The sequence below is a fragment of the Melozone crissalis genome, unplaced genomic scaffold (assembly GCF_028551555.1).
Source record: "Melozone crissalis strain CALT ecotype California unplaced genomic scaffold, PUWL_Pcris_2 ptg000006l_1, whole genome shotgun sequence".
Taxonomy (NCBI): Eukaryota; Metazoa; Chordata; class Aves; order Passeriformes; family Passerellidae; genus Melozone; species Melozone crissalis.
Genome location: NW_026535784.1, coordinates 28585826 through 28609845, shown reverse-complemented (window position 1 = coordinate 28609845; position 24020 = coordinate 28585826). Strand labels below are relative to the sequence as shown.

General features: G+C 38.2%; 1 protein-coding gene across 16 annotated transcripts in view; it reads left to right on the top strand.

Moving 5' to 3' along the window:
* Nucleotides 1–501: 501 nt before the first annotated feature.
* TENM3 (teneurin transmembrane protein 3) overlaps nt 502–24020 on the top strand; it is a 1290863-nt gene continuing 1267344 nt past the window's right edge. For all 16 annotated transcript variants that reach the window (XM_054295903.1, XM_054295906.1, XM_054295901.1 and 13 more), the window contains exon 1: nt 502–802. The gene's annotated coding sequence lies outside the window, so the exon portion shown is untranslated. The remainder of the gene's footprint in view (nt 803–24020) is intronic.

Genomic DNA, 24020 nt, shown 5'->3' with positions numbered 1-24020 from the left:
TTCGCGGCAGCAGCCCGGTACATGCGGGCTGCCCTCTGCCCGGCCCCGATCACCAGCCATCCCCTGCCCGGCTGCCCTGTCCCTGCGCTGACCAGCAGGATCACCCGGCCGCCCTGTCCCTGCGGTGACCAGCAGCATCGCCCTCCCGCCCCCGCTGCCCGATGCGGAGGACGGGGCATCCGGGAGCACCTCCCGCCCGCTCTCCGCTATCTGCGGGCGGCGGTGCGGCGGCTGCCCCGCTCCCGCCCGCCTCCGCTCCCGCCTCCCCGCGGCGCGCCCGCCCCTCGCCCGGCACCCGGCGCTGCTGCCGGCCGCAGAGCAGCCCGGCCGCGCTGTGCGTCGCGCTGGGACCGGCGCTGTCTGCGCGGCGTGAGGGAGGGGAGGGAAGGCCGGGGAGGGGGGAGGGATAGGGGAAGTGAAAGGGAAGGGGGGTGTGTGGAAGGGGAGGAGGGGAAGGAGGGGGGAGAAATCAAATAAATAAATAACCTCCGCACCAATAAGAGAGGCAGCGGCTGCCGAGAAGGCTGGGATCGGATGGGAGAGGTCCTTCTTGGGCTCTATTTGTTTGTTTGTGACTGGAGCTGCAAAGTTCAGAGCCAAACGTGTTGCTTGCCGGCGGCGGCGACCGCCCCGCTTCACCTGCTCCGCTGACGGGTGCCTGCCCGGGGCGACCCCGCTGCTCTGCGGGCCCTCTGCCCGGCATCCTGCCTGCTGCTGGGGCCGACGGACGGCAGAGGAGCGCGGGGCTCCGTCCCTCGCCTGCCCGCCTTCCCCTCCGCGCCTGCCGGAGGGCAACGGACAGGTGAGTGCTTCTTTGCCGCACTTCTGCCCAGCCCGGCGCGGAGGGTGCCTCCGCTCCGTAGTCACCTGTCACTGCAGGAGCTGCTCATTTATCAAACTTTGCCTCCTGTCGGCTCCCGCACCCCCTGTCTTGCCTTTCGCGGGAGGGCGAGCGCTCGGGGTTAATTGGTTTTGCGCAGGGGGAACCCGCGGGGGGCGGGAAGGGGGGTCCCGCTCTGCAGAGCCCGGCTCAGCCCTGTCGGGAGAGCGGGTTTGTCCGAGCCGCTCGGCTCTGCTGCCCGGGGCCGCTCTCCCGCGCGAGTTGGCGGCGCGGAGGCGGCGCGGTGCCCGGCGGAGCGAAGTTGGTTTTGCCCTCCAGGGAGCCCGCGGGGCCCGTGCAACAGGCACCGTCCTGCGGAGGGAGGGCGGAGGGCGCCGCTCCCGCCGGCGTGGGGCTCCTGGCGGCCGCGAGCAGACGTGTGCCCTTTTAGGTAATCCCGCTTTGTTTCCAACACCTCCGGGGGTTTGCCTTGCGGGGAGCCTGTGCCGTGAGGCTGCTTGTGAGAGCCTGCAGCAGCCCCCGGAGGCACGCCTCCTCTGAGGAAGGAGAGAAAGTTGCCGATGCTCTAGAGGACGGGTGCGGTGTTTCCACCCGGCTGCGCGGAAGATGCGCGCCGGGGCTCCGGGCGGCTTTGCCCGCCCCGCGGTGGCGGCGCGGCGGGGAAGGCAGCGAGCGAGCGAGGGAGCGGGTGGGTGCTGCGGGGCGCGGGCGCCCGGCAGGTGGAGCCGTGGGGAGCGGCGGCGGCGGCGATGGTTTATCTGGGCTGAGGCAGGGAGGCGAGCGGAGCCCGGAGGCGCGGTGAGAGGCGGCCCGGTGGCCCCGGAACCGCTGCGCAGCGGGCGGAGCGCGTCCTTCAGGGGCATGCGGGGAGCGCCGGCGGTGCGCGCCGTCCTGCGGGCGCTGCAGGTGGACGCGGTGCCCTGCGGTGTTAGCGTTACCCCTGGTCACACGCGTATTTTCTTCTACCTTCGTTCTGTTTGTCTCTGAGTATTGGAGAAGATCAAATTCGAGGGGTATTCTGTCTCAATTACCAGAGAATGTATGAAAGTGTGATTGCTAAAATTATTCAGTAGTGGTTAACAATTAAAAGATTATCCCAGTGCTCTGCAGCTACCAAGGAACAGACTGTACTAACTGGATAGTTAATGACATTTAAATGGGCGAGTTTTCTTAAAATAGGAAGCTCCACTCTTCTAAGGAGCTGAATAAAGTGTTAGAATGTTAAATAATTGTATTATAGTGATGGTAACACTTCTGCAAGAGCTTAAGGTGTTAGCTTGGCCAGCAGCACTGGGACAGCCAATGCCCTTTAGAGCATTGGTTAAGAGCAGGCTGGATTTTCATCACTTTTCCTTTAATAGTTAAATACAGCTAAATGGTGTAGAAACATGCGTGAAACAAACCAAAGGGGTGGCAATATTTTACATATTGTCCAGTGACATCTGCTTCCATCTTCAACTGACATCATTTGGCTGAATTGATAATTGAACTTGAATTTTACGCTACTAACCACTTAATACTTGAATTCTATGTCTCTTTGTGCCACTTACACTGATCAGAAAAAATTGCTCTTTAATATTGTGGAGACTGGGTATGGGATGGTGTAACAACACTTTTCTTGTAATCCGTTTAAAGTGTTTTTTTTGGTTTTTTTATTTAATAATCCAGGTTAAACACTTTACTTCAGTAATAAAGTGGTAGGTAAATCAGCTTAGTGCAGCTACCCTGTATTTTCAGAACTCTTGGTTCTTCACGTTTCTCATGTTTCTTGCACAACTTGAAAATGTTCTGTGAGAAACTCATACAATGACTGCATAAACTTGTTGCATTTTGTTGTAAAAGTTTTCTTAATGTAATAAAGTTGGCATAATAAGAAGCAACACAATGTAATCTTACGTTTGTGGTATTTTTTTTTCCAGAGACAAAATGTTTTCCATTCTCTTAATCAAAGACATATACTTAAGGAAAGTGCCAGAAATTGAATTTAATAAGAGATTAACTTCACAAATTAAATAGGATATTCTATATTAAGAGGTACTGTAGAGAATAGCACATAATTAAAATTGTAAAGTATGTCTGTACTTTTATATACCTATGCTTTATTCAGTCAATCATGAGTTTTTGTTACCAATGTAGATTTGTGCCTCCTTTGAGGTATAAAAATGCATAAAGAAGCTCCTGAAATGCTGGCCTAAATACTGAAAGGGCTTGGAGTGTGTGTCTCCCAAGTCAGTGAAAATGGTGAGCTTCACAGAAGTTACATTCATAATTGTGAAACTAATTTATTTTCTTCTTGTCTTGGGTGCTGTAGCTGTCACTTGAAAATCTTTTTGTGTTGTATCCCAGCCTTGCTCTTTTCACTATTATAGATACATTTCTCAAAGACTTCCTTTATTCTTGCGCACCAAAGTATTCAAACATTTCTTATGAGTATTGCTGCTGACTTCTGAACCTTAATTCCAGTCTATGCTGTCCAAATGAATGTTTCTGAAAAATCAGAACAATAGAACTTCTGGATTTTTCCTCAGTTCCTGTAAAAATGTTAGTTTAATTGAAGATGGTGTTTTAATGTTAAAATTGGATTTCCTCCAGAACAAAAGTATGACTTTGCACACAGCTGATAAATAGATAGCTGAATGTGTTATCAGAGATTTACAAAACATTGATGTCTTGACATCTGGATTTGTTATGTGTCTTTAATAAAACAAAATGTGTGAAAAAATTAGAGGGGTTTTTTTGAGGGGGAAACCCCCACAACTCGGAGATGAAAGGGATATTAAAAAGTATTCTCCATGACATTCCGGATAGTATAGTGCTGGGTGAGGGGGAGGTTATTTGTTTATTTTCCGCAGATTGTATTAAAATGATACCAGCATATGTTTTACAAGAAAATTAACTCTGCTTTTAAAATCCTTCTAGTGAAACACAGACATGTTTCTTCTGTTTAACATGTAGATACTTTCCCCCGATCTTTTCCAGTTCTCTTCCTTCGAATCCCTGGCATTATTAAGCATATTCTTTTGTATTGCTTCCAATTTGTAGCACTTGAAATCTTTCTTTCACCCTACCATTTGTTATACTAATGTTAAACTTACTGTCCTTGCTACAATGAAAGTTCCTTTCTGCTCTTCTGACACTGCCTAAAAAACGCATACCAGAGTTTTATGCACAGTTTCTAGAAATGTTGTATTTACTAAACTGAAAATTCCAGATGGATAAACCTGAAAATTTTAATCCTGGAAAATTCAGTTTTAACACTGGGGTAAAGGGAGAGAAGTCTGTAAATCCTGTCTAATTACCATACATTGCTTGTTAAATGAGGAATGTCGGTTCCTGGGCATGCCTCTGTCATAACAGTAAAATACCCTGTGGTTGACTTGGAAGCTACAGCTGCAGCTCATTCCAGGTAAAACACATATTTAAGAAACAAGCAAAATGTTTGCTGATGCATTGAGGTGAAGGGTCTGTGAAATTCAGTATCTGAGATATTTCTAGTGTAGTTTAATAATAATAATAATAACCTGTGGTGGATACTGGAATAAGAGTTTTGGAAGCCATACTTATGGGGATTTTTAAAATATGTTTGCTTTACATATGCTGAGATTTTTTTTCTGTTATTTTACTTCATTAAAAAGAACAATTGAAGTTATGAACTAAAATATTCTATAGGCTTAGGCGAGACACAGTTTGCAAATTATCAGAATGACTAAAGCATTAAATTATGCTTGTATTTGTGCAATAAAGATAATTTCATACAAAACTTAACTTGCAGCTCTGTTAAGTCATGAATATGTTCTCACTTTTGAAATTGTATTCTTTTATTCAGGTCTGTAAAGAAACCAAGCCTGACATGTGGACCCATTAATTCTGGACTATGATTTCAGGAATTTAATGATGGATAGCCAAGAACTAGGTTTTTTGAAGACTAGCATTTTATCAAATGCTAGTCTTCAAAACAGATGAAACTGTTCTTCATTTAACACACACATACACTGTTACATACCTGAAAATGCTTATGTATGCTTTCTGTGTGGAAAACAGTGTTGTTTAATTATCTTAGCAAGAGACACTTATCTGCATTAAAAATTTCTTTAGAGATTTCTTTTATCTAGCGCTTTCTACCCCAAGTAACTTGGACTCCATCTAATAAAAAAATAAGACAGATTTTGCAAAGATTGTTATAAAACACAGGAAGTGTTTTTTATTTTAGCATGCAGAAAGATCAGCATGGAATATTTGCAAATACTTTTCCTCTAGAAACTCAAATATAGTCAAAGATAATTTAGTTTTGTTGATTCAGATTTTAACTGTGAAGTATTGCATGAAAGCAACTCTGCTTGAGAGCTCTGGTGACATCTAGAACTCTTGAGAATGTCTCTTCTAATAGCTGCTAAATGTTCCAGTGTTAATTAGGCAGTAATGTAAATTGAATCAAATGTTACAACAGCGTAATGTTCTCCTGTTGATTAGAAGTTCTATGCCTAAGCAAACATACTTTCAGCAAACAAGAATATTTTAACTTTGCCTGTTCAACGGGAAGCATTTCTGCAGAAGTCCTAAATAGTGCCCTATAAGATGCCCAGAGAAATCTGGTCATAATATTTCTGTTTTAGCAATCTGATAAGAGCAGCATCTCTTTCTCTTCATGGAATGAAAGCAAGAACAGTTTAAGGAAATCTGTGGAGTCACACACGTGGTGGCTTTCTGCTACAGTCCTAGTCCATACCAATACCTAAGGCCAGCTGAAGCTTTTACTTCCTCCAAGGGTCAAAGAAAGCAAGAACAGTGAGCTGTATTCCAGAGTATGGCATTGTGGCTGACAGTGCAGATCTGCAGAGGGCAGATGGGCAGCCCTCTCAGCGTGTGCCATCTGGACCTCTGTGGAATAGCTGGGGTAGGAGCATTTTGAGCACAGGGGGAAGTTGCTCTTCCCTCCAGATAGACACCTACGCGTTGACAGTTCTGTGTGTGTAGGAGTCATCCTATCTTTAAAGCGGTGTTAAAAATCAAATTGATTTCATCTCTGAAGAAATATATGGTGGCACATCATTCTGGCTGAGGCACTGCTCCCACACCTCTTCTACCTTTGTATTGTAAGCCTGTTCTCCTTGGGACAGGGAAACACTGAGATGTTGCCTTGATGATGTTCAAAAGACCTTCAGCTGTTTCCAAGGGCAGGGAGCAGGGCGCAGTCAGGAGAAGACAGCCAGCCAGAAAGGATTGAGGTTGTATTTATCCACTTTTGGAGCAAGTTGGGTGAGGAAGAAGGGATGAGGTATATGGTAATTGACAGTGGATATTGCCCATGGGTCACAGCAGGAGTGAAGCTTGTTGAAGTTTAGACTGAAGCACCATCAACTCAGCTCTGAAAGACATAATTCCACTTTATGGTAGACTGACGATTATCTATATGATTTCAGATGAAATAATTTGAACTGCTAGCAAAATTATCAGAAATTGCACTGATTTATGAGAGAGAAAACCCATTGAAAACTTGTTCTTGCAGATACTATATGCATGTTTAATCTGATGATGAGGCCTGCTTCTATTTTTAGGATTACAACTTGATATAACAGGAGATATGAAGCATAATCTTAGTGAAAGCAAAGTCTGTTCCATGCTTTTCTTTTTGGAAAAAATACTGTTTTCATTTTGGTGGATGTCTGCAGTAAGTCCCACCTCAGCAACCGTATAAAATACTGTTTCAGTTACATGCTAACCCCTGTAAATCATTGGGGTATAGCTTGTTCTTGGACAGCAGAGATTACTAACCCTAATTTTAGACTGAAATAAAGATCTGTATTCAAGGAACATACAAGTCCTACCACCACAATTTTTAAGTATTTCTAACTATTTCCTACAGTGAAAGGGATAAAATAGGTGGATGAGAATCGAAATGGACTAGCTGATGGTCTAAGGGGAAATCAAGCTTTGAAGTTAAGAGGCGGTAATCAATAGAGATTCATACTATTTTTTTTAATTTCAGCAAATCTGCTCATTCAGGGTGCAGGCACAGGATAGCCTGTGAATTAGGTACCATGGGTAAGAAGGTACTGTCCATTCACTCAAAAGATACTGCTAATTTAATTGGAATTTAGCTACCTTTCAGACTAAACTGCAAATGTATTCCTATTCCATTTCAGTAGGAAGTAAAATATGTTCATTTGCAGCTGCAAAACTAATTAATTTTACTTCACTTTGCAAGAGATTTACTGTGGCTTATGTGGCCCTGGGAAAAAGAATTGTAGATTGTTGTAAAGTGTTCAAGAATGAAGATTTTACTTTATATTTTCCTTAAAGACTGACTAGTTAGGGTTGACTTCAGCAATAGCTAGGATTAGCTGCACTGAGGCTAGAATAAGGGTCAAGTGTTACCACCCTTCCTTAGCCTCACTGGTGAATACTTGTAACTTAGTATTTTCTCAGATGTGCTTTCTGATTTGCCATGCAAAAAAGTGGGGAAGAAACTAGAGAAAGAGAATGAGAAGAGATTGCATGAGACTGATTGGCAAACTAGCACCAGCTGTTAAAGCAATCAAGGGAGAAGACAAATAGTTATTCTTTAGTAGGAAGTGAAGGAGTGAGGATTGGATTGAACCTAAAGAAGAAAAGGAGGAGTGGTAAGAAGAGAGCAGAGAGGGCTTTAAGATACCACCTTGGCTGTTTTTGGGGCAAAGAGGTTAGTCACCAAGGGAAGGGGAGTGGGTGGAAAGTTTGGATTTCTTTTTTAAAATTATTTTCATTAAAAATCCTCTTAGTTTGTTGGTGGTTTTTTTTTATTTTATTTTTTTTTTTTTTGGAGTAAGACATAAGTTTGGTATGAAGCTTGTCTCTTGAAGACCTTTGTGATAACCTCCTAGAGGACATGCAGTGAATGACCTAAACAGTATGAGGCTTCTTTAGGTTTCAGCTAGGTGGGGGAGAGCTAGTCTTTATATGTACAATTTGCCTTATGCTGCTGTGTGAGTTTTGTGTTCTTGGAGAAGAGCTTTTAGTAATTTCTTCAATTTTCTGCCCTTGTTTCTTTTCTCAAGTCTTCTACTGTCTTTTTCTCTATCTGCTTTTTTTACCCTGGGACTGAAGAACATGAGCATCAGAAGATAAAACTGACCTAAACTGAAAACTCCCTGAACCAGTAGAATTGACTGGTGCTGTGATCACACTCAATTTCACACTGCTGCTAGTGTCATGTAGAGTAATATTGTGAATGATTCTGTCAATTTTTGGTTCAGCTACTAGTTGTCCTAATAGTAAAGGTACAGAGAGAGTATCTATCTTTAGGCAGTGAATGAGAAATTTATTAGTGAAAGAAAAACTTATTTAATTTTCCAAAGCTTTTTTTCCTCATTATAAAACTTCCACATGGAATATTTTCTTTTCCTGACTGAATATCTGCATCAGATTTTCAAAAACTGTACATGGCATTTGAAACCTTGGTTCTATATGTATTTTTCTTGATGGAAAAGTTAAGTTCCTCAAATTATTTGGCTCTTTATTTCTGTTCTCTAACAGCCTTTGCAGTTGAATTAGAGAACTAAACACACAGTCAACTGATCTAAAATTAGTAATTCTGAGGTACAAAAAAACCAAAAAAATCCAAAAACCCCCTGAAACATTTTCAACCACATTGAATCACCTCAGTGTCTCCAGTTAGTTTTGCTGGTGCAGAGTAGGGGTGAAGATGGAATCTGCTTTAGCCACAATTGTCATTAGAAGAAAGACTTGTGGCACTCCTGCCTCATGCTTGGTATCATTCATATTCTGTAATCAGAAGGTTTTGTGATAGTTTCATAATTATTTTTTTTTTATCTGCTGTCTTCTTCCATAAAGCCTAGAGACCTAGTCTGAGAGCAGGACAGGATTCTTGTTCTATATGGCATGTGCATTTAATGAGTACAGAGTCTGCTATATCCTTCTGTTGGACATAAGATTCCCTTGTCTTGGCAAAATGTATGCATTTATGTAAGTAGAAACCTAATAAAATATGTAACAATATTTTTTGCTATTTGGAACCTTAGAAAATGTAGTTACCATTTAAGCTTTCTCACTTTTATCTTGGGTTTGGGTTTTGTTTTTTTTTCACTCACCCATGCACCATTCTACCACCTGTTTCATATTTTATGGCTTTCAGATCATGTACTGAGGATCCTATTTGCTATTTGTGTATAAATAACTTGGTATAGAATAAGCAGTGTTCAGCTAGCTATTGTAATTTTTTGCTACAGAAATTTTCTATTGCCGCTTTTCTTTACTAGAATGACTTTTCTCCGGCCAGCCAACAGGTCTTCCCTCTTGTTCTTCTGTTTTGGTTGCACCTTTTTCTGGTGTGATTGTATTCCTGCTATTATTGTAGCTATCTGCATTTATAACTTGTAATTGAATTCACTGTGGTTGGCCCTGAGTGCTGTATCCTGATCTTTGTAAACTGAGTGGCTGTCTTTTTTTCTGAGCCTTTGTCTGACTGTGTCATTGCCCTTAACCTCCCCATAGAAATACTCCTAAGTTGGTATTTCAGGAGCCAGATCTGAGTCTCAGGCAATCTTTTTTGTGAATAACCTGTAAATCTGGAAAAGGATTTATCGTGAAACCTGTGTGGCAGCTCTTCTTTCCTAAGTTTCTCAGAGAAGGAATAAATCATGAGGAAAAGATGAGGAAACTAGATGATGTTTTTCAGATTAAAATACCAAAATTGTTTCTCCATTATTATACAAATTATGATCTGTTTAAGAGGATGGGATACTCACCAGTTACACTTGCTCAGAATAACACCTAGAAGCCTATTCCTCTTTATTTTTTTTTCCTGAAAGCCAGTTTGAAGCCAGTAAAGAGTGTTAGCCACATGAAACACTTGTCAGCTTACCTAGGAAAGATGCACGCTGGGTGCATAGGTATATAACTATATTTCATCACTGTCGTGGTAATTCATCTCAATCTTTCTTTTGGGAGGCCACTTCTAGGTTTAATGTCAATTTGCATTTCAGTGAATACCTTGTTTCTATTTCTTCACTGCAGTGAAGATATCCTTGTTTATTATATGACAGCGTTTTTGAAATGCCTATCATGTTTGTAAAATATCTACAGTGACAAAGCATACACAGTAAAATGTAAGCTACAGAAAATAATATTGCATACTGAACCTCCAGTAGTTTCAAAGGAGAAACGAACGAAGTTGGCAACAAAAAAAAAAGCAAACCTTCCTGAAGTTATTCTGCATTTTCCTAACGTTCCTTCTGTACTCTGAGATGGTGAATAAATGTCTTTACATGTTTAAAGCTTGCCAAGTGTGGATGCTGAGGAGACTCACAATAGAAGTTTAAATGTCAGTAGGAATGTTTTTTTTGTTGGAAAGCCCTCAACAGCCACAGTAGAAACGCTGCTAAATGGGGGGAAAATAGGTGTCATAAGCAAGGTGTTTCTGGAGTTAGACATTCAAGCCACTATCATGAACTTTTACAGAACAAAACAAAAGCTTTCATCTTTGTGCCATCCTCTGTGAAGAGATAACACCAAACCTGACTAAATTCTGCATTTACTGTCTTCTAAGGGGTTGAACTATGTGATGTGCAGAATTAATATATTGCATTATACCTCCAATTCCTCAAAGTCAATAATCAGTCTTTTACATTAGAATCATTTTTTGGCAGGGAAGTACAAGGATAGTGCAATGCTGCAAAGTAAAAATTACATGGACTTTTGTGTGATTTTTCTACTGCAGGACCTCTCTGGTCCTCAGAACTCGCAAAAGCTGTCAAATATACTGCATATTGTAGATATTACAGTGGTAGGTTCTCTTTATTTAATATTTAACTATTGTCACTGCTGTTAAAGGGGCTAAACATAAGTAGGTTTTAATGAGAAATTAATTTTAATTGATTAAATTTTTTTATTTACAGGATTTGAGGACTGACTGTGTATGACATGTATTTTGGCTAGGACTGATGATGAAAAACTGTTGAAAATCTAATTTTCTTTATTTTTTACATAGTTTTCAAATACCTTATTCTTTCTCAGGAGTTTCCTTCATTAAGCCATGAATAGTTAAAATATTAGTTAGAATAAATACCACTTTTACCCTGGGTATGTAATCCTTCACTTCTAATAGTATCTCATTATTAAACCAAATCATTCCAGTACATAAAAAAGCCTCTTTAAAAAGAAAAAAAGTTATTTATATGCACATATTTTCTTAGCACATTGAGCCTGAAATCCACTATGAAAATGCTGAATGCAGAACTACACCAGACTGGAAGCTAAAGTTTTAGTTTTCTGCTGGACCAGTAATTTTTTTTCATTATTTTAATCTTGTGAAAGTTTTTGTTTGATTTTTTTTTCCCACACAATCCCTGAAGTTTTTAGAATATTAATAAATAAGAGACATAAAGTTGTTCTTTAAGTGGATTTTTCTTGTAAGTGGATTTAAATTTTCAAACCTTTGTTAATGTTTCAAGGTAAGAAGTTTTAGATTCAATTATCAGACTCTGTTATTGTCCTATCTATCCTCCATATTTTAATTTCTTGTAATACAGTTTGTAAAAAAATTCAAATAATTTATAATTAATTTAAATGGGTAAGGAGTATAACTTTTAATTTTTTAAATTTGTTTATTTTTTATTTAAAGTTATCAAAATTTATTATGTAATTTCTCATTACTTGAGTGAATTTTGCATCTTCATTAACATGAAGTCTTCGTGGCTAAAGTGCATATGTAGCTGGTGAGAAAAATAATGCCAGTGGATTTCAGATTGAAGTAATTTTATTTCCAGTGCACTCCTTTGGGGGGCAAGGGGAGAGTGGAGGGAATTAACTTTTGAACAGAATGTGAAAATCTGTGTGAAGAATTTTATCCTTACTTAACTTTCTTTCCAGTTTTTGATGATTTGATATAGAGTAGGCCAGTGGAAGCCTCATTCTCTTTTACTGTGCATTAAAAAAGCAAAATGTAACCTTTGTCATTAGCTCTGGAGAGCTCTCATACAAAGTAATTTTCTGCTAAATTGAAAGCTTTTCGTAGTCAATAATCACTTTATGTAATAGACATATATCTTACCTTGTAGCTAAATTATCATATAAAGGTGCTTTATTGTAAGGAATTTTCTTAGGTTGGCCAGTTATTTGGTTGAAATCCAGCAATGTGGTGAATCAATTTTGTGATATATATGTAGACAGGTGATGACTGGCTCTATAGTCCTCTCAGTCTGTCATTGATATTTTCTCTATGGATTAATGGTAAACTTGTTACTACACAGGCTTGGGAAGCCAATTGAATCTGCTTTACAATCTGAATAGCTTTTTCTCTTGTTTATCAGGTACCCTTTATTGCTTTATTTTAATGTCATTTTTAATGCTGATTTACAAGATATTTTACTTCCTGACTGTGCTTGCTCTCCTCATTCAATAATGTGCTGAAGCCGGTGTCCAAATGACGTTAAAGATGCTCTTTAATAAATATATATTTGTCACTGACTGCTTTTGTTGTGTACGGATAGGATTTTTCTGGGTATACAAAGTATGGTCAGGCATGCATTTTAATTCAGGGAAATTAAGCAGTCCAATCTAGTCTGCCAGGTTAGAGCACTTCAGCTCTCTGTGCTTGATGGAGAAATTGTTTTTTTCTGGTCTACTCAGAAGACTTGCTGCTCCTTGTGTGGCTGCAGCAAGGTGGTGAAGAGGAAATGTCAGGTGTACAGTGTTTAGTCTGAATGTCACATCTCTTTAGGGTTTGGGAGACTGACTCAGGGCTGTGAATTTCAAGTGTCTTTTCATTCAACAGCCAGAAATCTCGTGTTGTTCTTACAGGAGTAAAGGCCCACGAGAGGTGATCATTCTCCTTAAAAGGACAGTAATAGTGATTGAAGGCACTTCTTAGTGCTTAGGGTTGTGCAGACAGAGGAAACACTGATGCCTGAATCTACCATCTTTAATTAATAACTCCTGTATCCTACAGAAACAGCAGGTTGGTGTTTTTACAGCACAACAAGTAATTTTGAGAGAAATAACCAAGAAATAATCACTCTAAAATGCAGTAAATATGAGAGGACGTCTTGGATGCACCGCTGGATTGCTTCTGCGTGGTTTTTTTTTTTTTTTTTATTCTATACCTAACAGGTGAATTCTGTGAGCAGGAGCTAGAATGTAGGTTTCAACTCAGTAAACTTTCAAAGCTGTTGATTGCTAAGGTTGTAGACACGCAGGCATTCAATGTCAGAGCTGGATATAAAAGCTCTAGCATTTAGGCATTGTTAGTAAATGTCAACTATTGTACTTGAAGAATGATAGCTTCAGAAATAAGTGTAGTGAAGTGTATAAGCCACCTTTCTATTATCACAATATTCTAACATGCGTTACAAAAACAGAATGTATTTTTTTATTTAATGTGTCAGGGAGACTCACGGTTATAATTTGACTGGCAGAGAACTTTGTCAGAAACTTGACAGGAGCTCTAGGGTTCAAACAACTCTATCTTACTAGGAAAAACATTGTGGGAAGGTTTCTGTGTTGTTCTATTGCCAAATGATAATGTTTAGCAATCTGCTTGTAAAAGAAAGAAAATTAAGACTGTTGGGAACCTGTATATTAGCAGTCCTACCAAAGACCTCTAAGTAACCACTTCAATTGCTTTAAAAAAAGATACTGAAAAGGTGTAGATGTAAACTCTGTGGTGCTAATGTGTGTCCCTCATACTCACACAGCGAGTAATAAATACCTTCTGTATTTCAAAAATGTATATGTGGGGGTAAAAATATTTCTCCAGTCAGTTCTCAGTCATGGCACATAAAGTGAAGTATCTTGCCCAATTTAATATGATCATTTGCTCTGTTACATTTCTGTGTGCTTTAGCTTCAAATAAAAAGCAAGATTTTTGCATAATTACCAGACCTAGAAAGAGGTTCAGTTTATAAGCCGTAACAAAAATGCTAAGTACTGTTTATTTCTCTTTATAACAATAAGGGGCTGAACTGTGGTTTTTAAGATGAATGAGCATAGTCTGTAAAATTCATCTGTCTTAATACAGGTGAATGTGTGTGAAGTAAAATTATGACTTGCTTTTTGTAGGGAGGAGGTATTAAAGGAGGTTTCTGAGGCATTAATACGCTATAAACAGAATTATAACTATACATAAACACAGTCGTAAAGAATTTTAAAGAATCAAATTTGGAAGTCTAGAAAAGGCTTTCCTATTTGTGATTCAGATTAAGCACTTTTCCTACACAAAAATTACTCTTTGCAAAAGGGTTTCATCAAGGAAAAAACACCTTGAAATTCAGAAGGTCTTAGAATGTTACCACTAGAAGCGTGCCAGCCAGTTTACTGAAGGTAGTATAAGTGTTTCAGAAATGACCAGTAAGAACTAAAGAGATAGCATAATGATTATTCCCTATAATCAATATATAGATCTATCCTGGATAACAGTGAGACTGGTAACTACCCAGGGCTGCCTGCTGCACTTTGTCTGAAGGGTGGATTTTTCAGGAGACTTTCAAAAGTGCTCCCAAGGTCTCTTTCACAGGCTAGCTGAGAGATTCAGTAAACAGAAAATGTAAGTGAAATTTTTACGTTACGGGAGGAAAACATTGGGTTTCTAGTAAAGAAGAATCCAAGTAACCTGCAATTGTGGGAAATCCTGATATACATATTGTCTCTTACTTTGGAATAGCCAGAGTGTGTGTGAATGAAAACTCAGCTGATACATTGCTAGGTTTATCTTTGATATAAATTTCCATAGTATGGCAGTATTTGCGTAGATAACACCAAGGGCATGAGGAACTAGAGTAAGCAAGTTTGTTGTTTCATTTGCATGTAGCTACTATTTTACAATAGTTGCTTCACGTCTGTTGTTCAAATGCCTACAAATATTAATGTGTTAATACGCAATAATACTATGTGTTGATAATGACAGCAATTATGTAATTGAGATTTTGCACTTGAAATGCATAAAGATGGCTTGTTGGAAATAATGATCTCAAACACAAGTAGATTTTTTTTCTGAAATATTATTGTATGTTAGGTTTGAATTCTGGCAGGCTACTGAAGTGTCCAACTCTTTTTTTCATTTTGTCTGAATATCCTAATAGCAGTTTTAATGGATCTCTAAATTATTAGCAGAATCTACAAATTTTGTTTGTGCATATAGTTTTTACTGATCGAATGAAAGCCACACAAACTACCTCTGAAAATTGGTGTATTGCAAAAACTTGTCCCATCTAGCATCTTGTCTGTAATCATTTTGGGATGCTCCTCAGTACAGAAGTCTACAGCTCAGCAGAGCACAAGGAATTTAAAGTCTGGGGGCCAAAGAAGGACTGCAGTTTTACTTGCTAATTTCTTTGGGTTCTGTGTGCATCAGGGATGAGCTTGAGTGAGTACTGAAGAAGTTCAAAACAAGATAAACTTGTACTAAAAGTGTACCCTAGCCAGCTAATACAGCTGAACCAGAGGAGCATGCTGTCCTGAAGGAGCTGGTGATGTTGAAAAGTCATGAAAACTGAAAAAGATAAGAAAAGCCTTGCTGCCTACCACTGTCTCCATTAGCTCTCAAAGTTGGCTTTTTTTGGTGGGGGAAGTTTTCTAGAAATTCAGTACTTCTGACTGTATAGTCAGTGGGCACTGGGTGATCCTTGCATAAAGTCAACTTGAATGTTTCCTATGAAAAACTACCACTGCAGTAGTGGTAAGAAGTCAGTTTGCTGCTCATGCCTCCTACAGTTTATCATCGTAAATCTGTCAAGCAGAGTGGAGTGATCTAATTCTTTTTCCTGATACCGTGTGGCTTTGCTGGCCAAGTTCAGGAGGAAGATACTATAACTCCTTTCTGTCAGAAACATCCAGAGTATGCACACTTAATCCATTGCTGTGAGAAACTGGAGAAACCCTTTCCTCAGAGATTGTAATCAGTATGGACTACAGTAATATCCCTCAGTTCCTCCTTTTCGAGGCCTTCAGGAATGTAGATGTCAGATTTTTAACAGAGCTGTGTATTAGGGTCATTAGAGGAAAGCTTGAAAAAGATAGCTTGCTCATCCAGTCCTTATTCTCTTAGCAATTAAAAAGGAAAAAACATCCTGTTCTTAAAACGCTGAGATAATTGCTTAGCTTTGGTGGGATCCAAATTAATAGTAATGTCTCAGCTAGTTATTAAAAGGTCGCAGCTCTAAAACTTCTGCTGTTTAGTGGCCCTGTTACAACTTGTAGAGGAAGTTGGTTTATAGGAAAAGTTGCTTATTTTGAGTAAGATAGAAAAACAAAAATGTTAATTATATATGAAAATTCATTTTTAAAAACAAGTAACCCTGCTACCCCAGAGAAGAATTTGAAACTGTCCTTCTGAAGAGGCAAATTTTGCATTTTTCAAGGAAATAGCATATAAAAAGAGAAAAGAATTTGACACAATTAAGTATGGACATGCACTCATTTATTTGGAAATGAAAATTAATTGAAAATTTGTTTAAACAGTACTGTTTGGAATGCAAAACAAGAACACACCTTGGCAAATGTATGTGACCTACCTCAATAATTTTGTTGATTTTAGTTGGCATTCTGAAAGCATTACTTGCTTGGTTATATTTTTCTTTTAAAGGTAGAAATTAGAAAAAGTGAAGTGTTCTTTCTTTTGAAGATGGTTGTTACTGCTTTTATTTTTTAAGTGAACAGGAGGAATTCTATAAATACACCAGGAGCAAGCTACACTGGTAGGCAGATTTTAAGGGCTACTTGATTGAAACACTATGTGTTCTGGAGGATAAGAGTTATAGATAGATGTTATTTATCTGAAGTCTTGAAATGAAAAATATAGAGAAACTTCTGCATAGTTCTGTAGTTAAATATAAGTAAGTTATTTATACAAATGTAAGGAAAAATATTTGCAACAATGCTGAAAAGAATACTCAGTGATTATAGTGTAGGTGCAAAGTTTGTGGTCATTGGGGTGGGGCTGTGGCCGAGCCTCATCCCCAACGGGTGCAGCTGTGAGCAGCAGGTGAGCAGCACTGACAGCAATGAGCCATGGAGGGCCCAGGGCACTGACCAACCACCAAAGGGAGCAGAGGGCACACAGGTGCAATGCATCAATGAGAGGATATAAAAGGCTGGGCTGAAGAACAAGCAGGGCAGACACTTGCAGCCTTCTGATGTGGAATGGTGTTACTGTGTATGGGCAGATGGCTGAAGCCCTCTGATGAGGTATGGTGTTACTCTGTATGGGGGAATGCTTAAAGCCTTCTGAAATTGTGTGGTGACACTCCGTGTGTCATGGCCATCTCGACTGCAGCATGTACTGTGACATATGCTGTGACAATATAGTGATTCTTGAGAACTGCTAGCTTGATTCTTCCAGATAGCTGCCTCTGCAATTACTGCTTTACCAATCAGCCACACAGAAGACTTGCTAGGGCTGGTGCCTGCAGTTTGTCCCATTGAATATAGTGGTGGCTTCTGACATCATAGATAAAAGCAGAACATGAATAATTACAGAATAATCAGACATTTTTACAAAAGCTGTTTGATTATTACTTTACTCATATATGAGGGCGTTCTCTGAGAGCTCTAAAACTTGTAGCTCATTTAAGCTGCTCAGATGTCTGGTAGCCTGTGCTGAAAAAATCAGTTGAAACTTCAGCATTTGCTAACAGTGCTTATGTTTTACTAACTCAGAAATTGCCAAGGACACGTCTGTACTGACCTGATGTACCAGTTTAGTCATTAGTAGCGTCTAAGACCTTTTTTGTTATTCCTGCTGCTAATGTCATGTGCCAGGATCTCAGGAGAAATGAACAGGAGTATGGGAAAAATTCTAGCCCCACGAAAGACCTAACTTCTTTAAAGCTGGACTGATTTGTGATTGTTTCTCTCGTATCTCTTATGTTCTTACAAAGAATTATCAAAACATAGAGATAGGAATTCTCATACAATTACATAATGGATTTAATGTGGAGCAAAGCTGAACTGTTTTGATCTATTAATAATAAAGTTACAGCAGACTTGTGTAATTGTAGGATGTTTGAGTGTGGTAAACTAAGTGGCAGTTCCAGTGAATAATGTGTCAGTATCTTCCATCTTAGTTATTTCCCTTCATCTTCTCCAGTTCCTTCTCTCCTTCATTCCTCTTTCTTCACCAGGTTTGGCTTGCTCAAACAAATGACAGTAAAGTTAGAAAAATCAGAGGAAATAGTAGTGTCTGTTCATTAGAAAGTGTCAATCCAGACATACAGGATTATTTTTCATGCATTCAGGCAGAAAGATCAATCAGCAGTTGCCAGTTTCTGCTGCCATAGTGTTGTTTTCCCCTCCAGATTCTATTCTGCTAAAACCACGAATGTATATTGTGTTATTATTTTCTTTGTAGGAAAAAATAAAGTGTCTGGAATGCCATTAAAAGTTTCATGGGAACTTGGTAAAATATGTGTTTTTTCAGAGAAGAGTATGTTTGCCTAGTTTTTATTTTTTTTAATAAGTTAACTGAGTAGGAAGAAGACTTACTGGTTTATCCATTAAAGAAGAAATGACACTTATGACAAATGATGGATATTTTTGTAAAGTAAAAGGGTTTAGGAAGCATACTGAAGTTTTTGGATTTTTTTTTTTCAGTATACCTTGCAGGAATGAAACTTGTCTCCTTGAAAGAGAAAGACAGGTGACAAATTTGATCAGTCTTTTGTAGCTCTTTGTTCTGTTGAAAAGAATGGGAGATGCCTAATGTTTTCAGATTTTGATTCAAAGAGGAATGTTTGAGTTGTGAATTGACATGGCTCTTGCAAGTCTAGACCTGCCTGATACAAAATCAAGATTCAACTGCTATGAAAGGTCAGTCTATCTAAAGAGAGAAAACTGAAGAATGCAAAAATGTGCAATAGGAGAAGCAACTGGAAAAGCTAAATGTAAATGTCATAAAGCTACTTTAGAAAGCAAAAGACTTAATTGATTGAGAGTGAGGACTGTGTGAAAGCCTGCATTGCTGCTTGCAGGTAAAGCCAGGCTTGCTGGGCAGATGGAATGCTAATCATCATGTACCAGTAACAGTCCCACTTTCTCACTATGCCCTCCTGATTTATTCACCTTTCCTGCACCTCATCTTCCCACCCACCTCCATCTAAATTCAGGAAATAGGAAGGAGAAGTGGAACTTAATTATGATTATAGATTCTGATCACAACAGTATTCATTCGAAAAGACTTACCAAGTATCCCTTTTTCATCCACTCAAAATGTCAGCAAGTGATGAACAAATACATTTTTATTCTTTCTGGTTTACAGTCTTGCAAATCTTTTGACATTGAAGCTTTTAACAAAACAGAAGAAAAATTCCTCATATTCATCTTTCTAACAGCAAAGATGGAATTCTTTTTACACTTAAATAACTTCAAACTCATAAATATGTCTCTGTCTTTTTAGTAAATGGCTACAGGATTAGAGGTGGTTAAAATGTGCAGTTTCAAGGGGAATGATGATCATAAATTAAATTTTGGCAGCAATGAAACCCTTTCACATTGTCTGTATACAATGTGGTTGGTACAGTATTTAGTCCTGCTTGGAAGAGTTTTTGTAGCACCCAAGTCTGAATTACTTGTGGGCAGCTTTGTTTTTAAACTGTTTTTCTTGGATGCATTGCCCATAATTTTGATAGATTTCTGTGTTTGAGGTTTTTTGGTTGAGGTATTAATTATACACGAAGGAACTTTGCATACTACTCATTCTAATCTAAATAAGTACAAGCTAACATTGCTAATAAATACAATCTTGTCTCTGTAGAACGTTTTAAAAACATGTGCTGTATAGTCTTGGAAGTTTTGTTCTTCTGCCTTTGGGAGCAAATTGGGAAGTTCAGCCAGCAGAGCATCCTTTCTCAGAGGACACAGCAGGCCTTGATAATGTTCTGTGGGATGCAGTTCTGTGGTGGCATCAGACTGCACACTGCCAGCACTCTCTTGGGTACCAGTGCCGAGGTTGCAAAGCTTTCCCAGGGAAGTGGCTGATATCTTTAGAAGGTGTGTTTGATTTCGAAGGACATTTTATTTTTCTTTAAAGATGACAGCGATTTTGACTTTTCTAATGTGTAGTTATAACTGTATTATAATAGTGAATAGAATTAGTACTCTGAGAGATTTATTGTTTGAAATTAACGAAGTTCATCACAATTGCAATGTGATTTGCAGTATAACACAGTATAGCTGTAATAATATAGTAATTTTTTTGTTATTAGAATAGGTTACCTCTTTTCTATTAATATGAATTGAGAACAAAGTCAGAAAATTTTGAATAAAAATATTCTATCATTTTGCGATTTTTTTAAATGTGCTTAAACTATCCTATAGGCAGGCTTTATTAAGAATTGAAAGACAAGTGCAAATTTCAGTTAATGTTTCAGTATTATCTTAATTATTCTCTAAATGTTAGGGACTTTGTAGGTGGGAAACACAAGGAAATATTGTTTAAGTTGCAAATAGTTTGTTGTAACACATCTGATGAGAAGTATGTAATATATTTTATAAATATATTAATAAATCTGTTTGCAACTTAAGAAATTCCAATGACTGACACACGACTGGACGTGTATAAACTATGTTGTCAAATCTGAGTGTCTCAGAAACCAGTGCACTTGATTGGTTTTTTTTACTCTGGCTGAAACAAAGGAAAAAAATAAATGAATTTTGCATAAATTTTACAAAAAAGTTTTTTGATCCTTAATATCATAGGTCATGTTAGCTCATTACAATAGCATACCTGGTTTACAAAATGCTTGGTTTTAGGGAGAGAAAACACTCCAACCCTTAGATTTACCTCATCGTTTTTTCTTAAATTATATTGCTCTTTATTAGGCACATCATTTTTCATCATGCTTGTTTTGTAACATGACAGCAGAGTTAGTAATTCTGTATTCGTGGCATCAAGCTTTAAACCAGGTCTTCAGTAGTTGGGTTTTATTTTCATTCAGCAGGGTTTTATTTGTTTTTTTAAAAAACTTTTCTCCTTCACAAGATAATATCTACAAAATATCCTATTATTTTTTCTTAAAAATTTTTTTTTCCATTTCTTTATTCTCTGAAGTGAAAACACTTCAAAACAGAATTGCTGTTTTTGTTGGGTGGGACTGGTTTTGTTTTATTTGGTTGGGTTTGGGGTAGTTTTGTGTGTTTTGGTTTGGGTTTTGGGTTTTTATTGGGGGAGCATTGAATAAAATGAAGAGAAACAGTGTTCTAGCTTTTCAAGCTTGGTGAAAAAATAATGTTTATAATATTTACTGTTGATGTTTTCTGGCAATTACTCAAAAAAAAAGCAAAGTATAAGAGGAAAGAAGATGAAGAGAATAAATGATACATTTATTGAATAAGAATTTATTAGAAGAAATCCGGATGTGTCTAGTAAATACTGGTTGCTGTGTAAACAGCTAGGATTTAATACATTAAAATCTGAGGATGCAAAACCTATTTTCTGATGTTTAAAACATTTTTCTACTCTTTTAGAACCAGATAGTCGCTGAGTGTTTCTTTTTCTTCTTGCTACCCTGGAAATGAAGAAATTCTCATCACAGCTATATTAAGCTTCCCTGTTTCTTTCTATGTGAAAGTCCTAAATAGAGATTATAGAGATACCAGTCAGCTCTCTATGTAAAATATTTCGTCTCATGTTCAGCTGGAGATATTTCTAGAATGAGAGAAGTCCCAAGATCTCTTCACTCTAGGTTTCATGTCATACCTCTGCTTGTCCTAAAAGCTGATTTTTCTTGGCACATAGCTAAACAGGTATGTATAATATTTCCTCAATGAGGGGAAAGCAGCAGTCTCAATTTAAAGATCAAAACATGGGAAAAATTAGTATGTTTAAGGCATTTAAATTGACCGAAATATATCAGTGACCAACTAATTTTTAGTTACTTATTCTAAAATAAATTTACGTATTTTTTTGTTCTTGTTACTTTACTGCTTTGCTATATAAAGAGAAGTTCCTACTTAGGACTCTGATCTTTAAGTTGATTGATGGTAGCTTCTTTAAATGATATGCAGTACAACCCTTGAAATTGTTTTTTCAATTAAAGTTCTTCCTCTTGTAATTGTGAAGAAAACATTAAAACCAGTTTGAAGTTTTGACTGGGCTTCTTTTCAGATGTGTGTGGTTACACTGCCAGAGTTAAGCAGAATTTCTTTGGAGCTAATAGCAGCCAGGTGCATAGTCCTGGAAGCTGTAACAGTGTGTGTGTATCCACACTGGTCAGGATTATCACCACTTTCTATTCCAATCAAGTGTCCCTCTGTTTTGTTTTAGAATTCTAGGTGATGAATTAAAAGTAAGAGTTTCAGTAGTATAGGAGTCATGAAAAGTAAAAGTACTCACTGGCATTGCTGAGCAATGGTGTGTATAATAAATTATTTCTATAATCTAGATCTATGGACTAGCAAGGAACTTGCACACATGTTATTCTTTGTGTAGTCTCCTCTTAAGCATTTACAAAGAAGTTGGTTTATTTTTTCTTCAAAAAGTTTTGTTTCTCTAGGTATCCATGTTGATCTATAGCCAACCTCAGTTAAATACACCACCTAAGCCGTGTTCCATAGTCTTACATTTTCAGAGATGCAGCAGTCCTTCTTCTGATGAAGTATTCACTTACTTCTCTGACCTGCAGTCATTTATCTCTGAAGGTTTGTATAGAGAATGCCAGCATTAGAAGTTTCCAGATTTGCACTGCATCATAATAAATGTATGAAAGTGCAATCACTGTCCAGAAATTGTTGAACATGGCAGGGTTTTTTTCCTTCAGGTACTATGTTCAGAAGTCTATTTTTGTTCTCAGTGTTTTTGACATGTTTTTTAACAGTAGTGGGGAAAACGGAAATGGTGCATGACTATTTAAAACTAAAAAAAAAATCCCTAAAATTTATTACTGGATTGCAGTCATGCACTTCAATTTTTTTTTGAAGGAAGGAGCAGCAACATCCAAAGCAGAGTCAAAAGCTGAACGTTTTTATTGGTAGAAAGCTGTGAAACAAAAATCCCTACCTGAGAAGATCTAGGGAATGCTCATAAAAAGTGGGGAGGTTATCTGTAAAGTTTATGGGGATCATGATTTCTTTGTCTAAAAACTGGTCTGTTTGCTAGTTTCAACGTGGTAGTGTGTATGGAATGTAGGGGCAACTTTTAGGCTATTAATCACAGTTTTATAATGCCTAAAAGGGCTGTCATATCTGTGAAAATAAGGGTTTTTTTTCCTTCAGGCAGGTACAGGAGAGATCAGTTAAATTTTGTTGTATCAGTCCTTCAAAGAGTATTCTATCAAATCCAATATGCACTGCTTGTTGTGTTACTTGACAGTAATTAGGATGATAAAGTAAAAAATAAAAATGTCTTTGTATTCTGCCAGTGATTATTAAATAATTTTACGTTTTTTTACTTTAAAGTTTGTTTGCTTACAGGTGTATAATACATACTCTCAACTCCAAGCAATTATAGCTTTATAGGCAGCTTGAAAATTACTGCAGTCTTGCAAGCCCGCTTGTAAGGGCTCTAATGGGGCTGGGAAAAGTGGTTTAGGCCTAAAGCTGTATAGCTCTGTCAGCTGGAATTCGTGCCCACTTTTAGGAGAACTTTAAATGAGAAAATGGAACAGTTTCTGTTAACCTGTGGGAATTCAAATGACAAGGGCAGCCTGCAAGGCTCGAGTAATTATCCAATGCAAGTTGTGACTTACCTTTATCAATATATGGAAATTTATATTACTTATAAGAAGGAATTTTATTAGTTGCAGTAGAGAACATGGTGGGAACATTGAGGGGATAACCATAATCAAATGGAAAACAATACTGAGTGGATTAGAGCTTTTAAGTCTTGAACAAGGACTAAATTCCAGAAAAAGTCTGTTGGTATATTTGAGTAACCTAATAGTAATCACATATGACTAGTGTATCTTTTCAAGAGTTCATAAAAAATATTTACTGAAGATGATAAATAAAGTATTTCCAGTGAATTTCATGGGCCAGAAGTAAAACTGTAATTATCTGAGGACCAGAATAAAAAAGTCCTGTCTATAGTAACTGCAAAACTTTAATAATTTTAGTTGGGAAAGATAGATGGATTATTAATATAGAAGTTAAATAGGATTATGATTGCTTTTATTTTTTAAAAAAAGGGACTTTATGTGAAAGGTGAAGAGATGAATAGAAGTGAGAGCTAATTATGGGAGACAAAGATAAGGCTTGT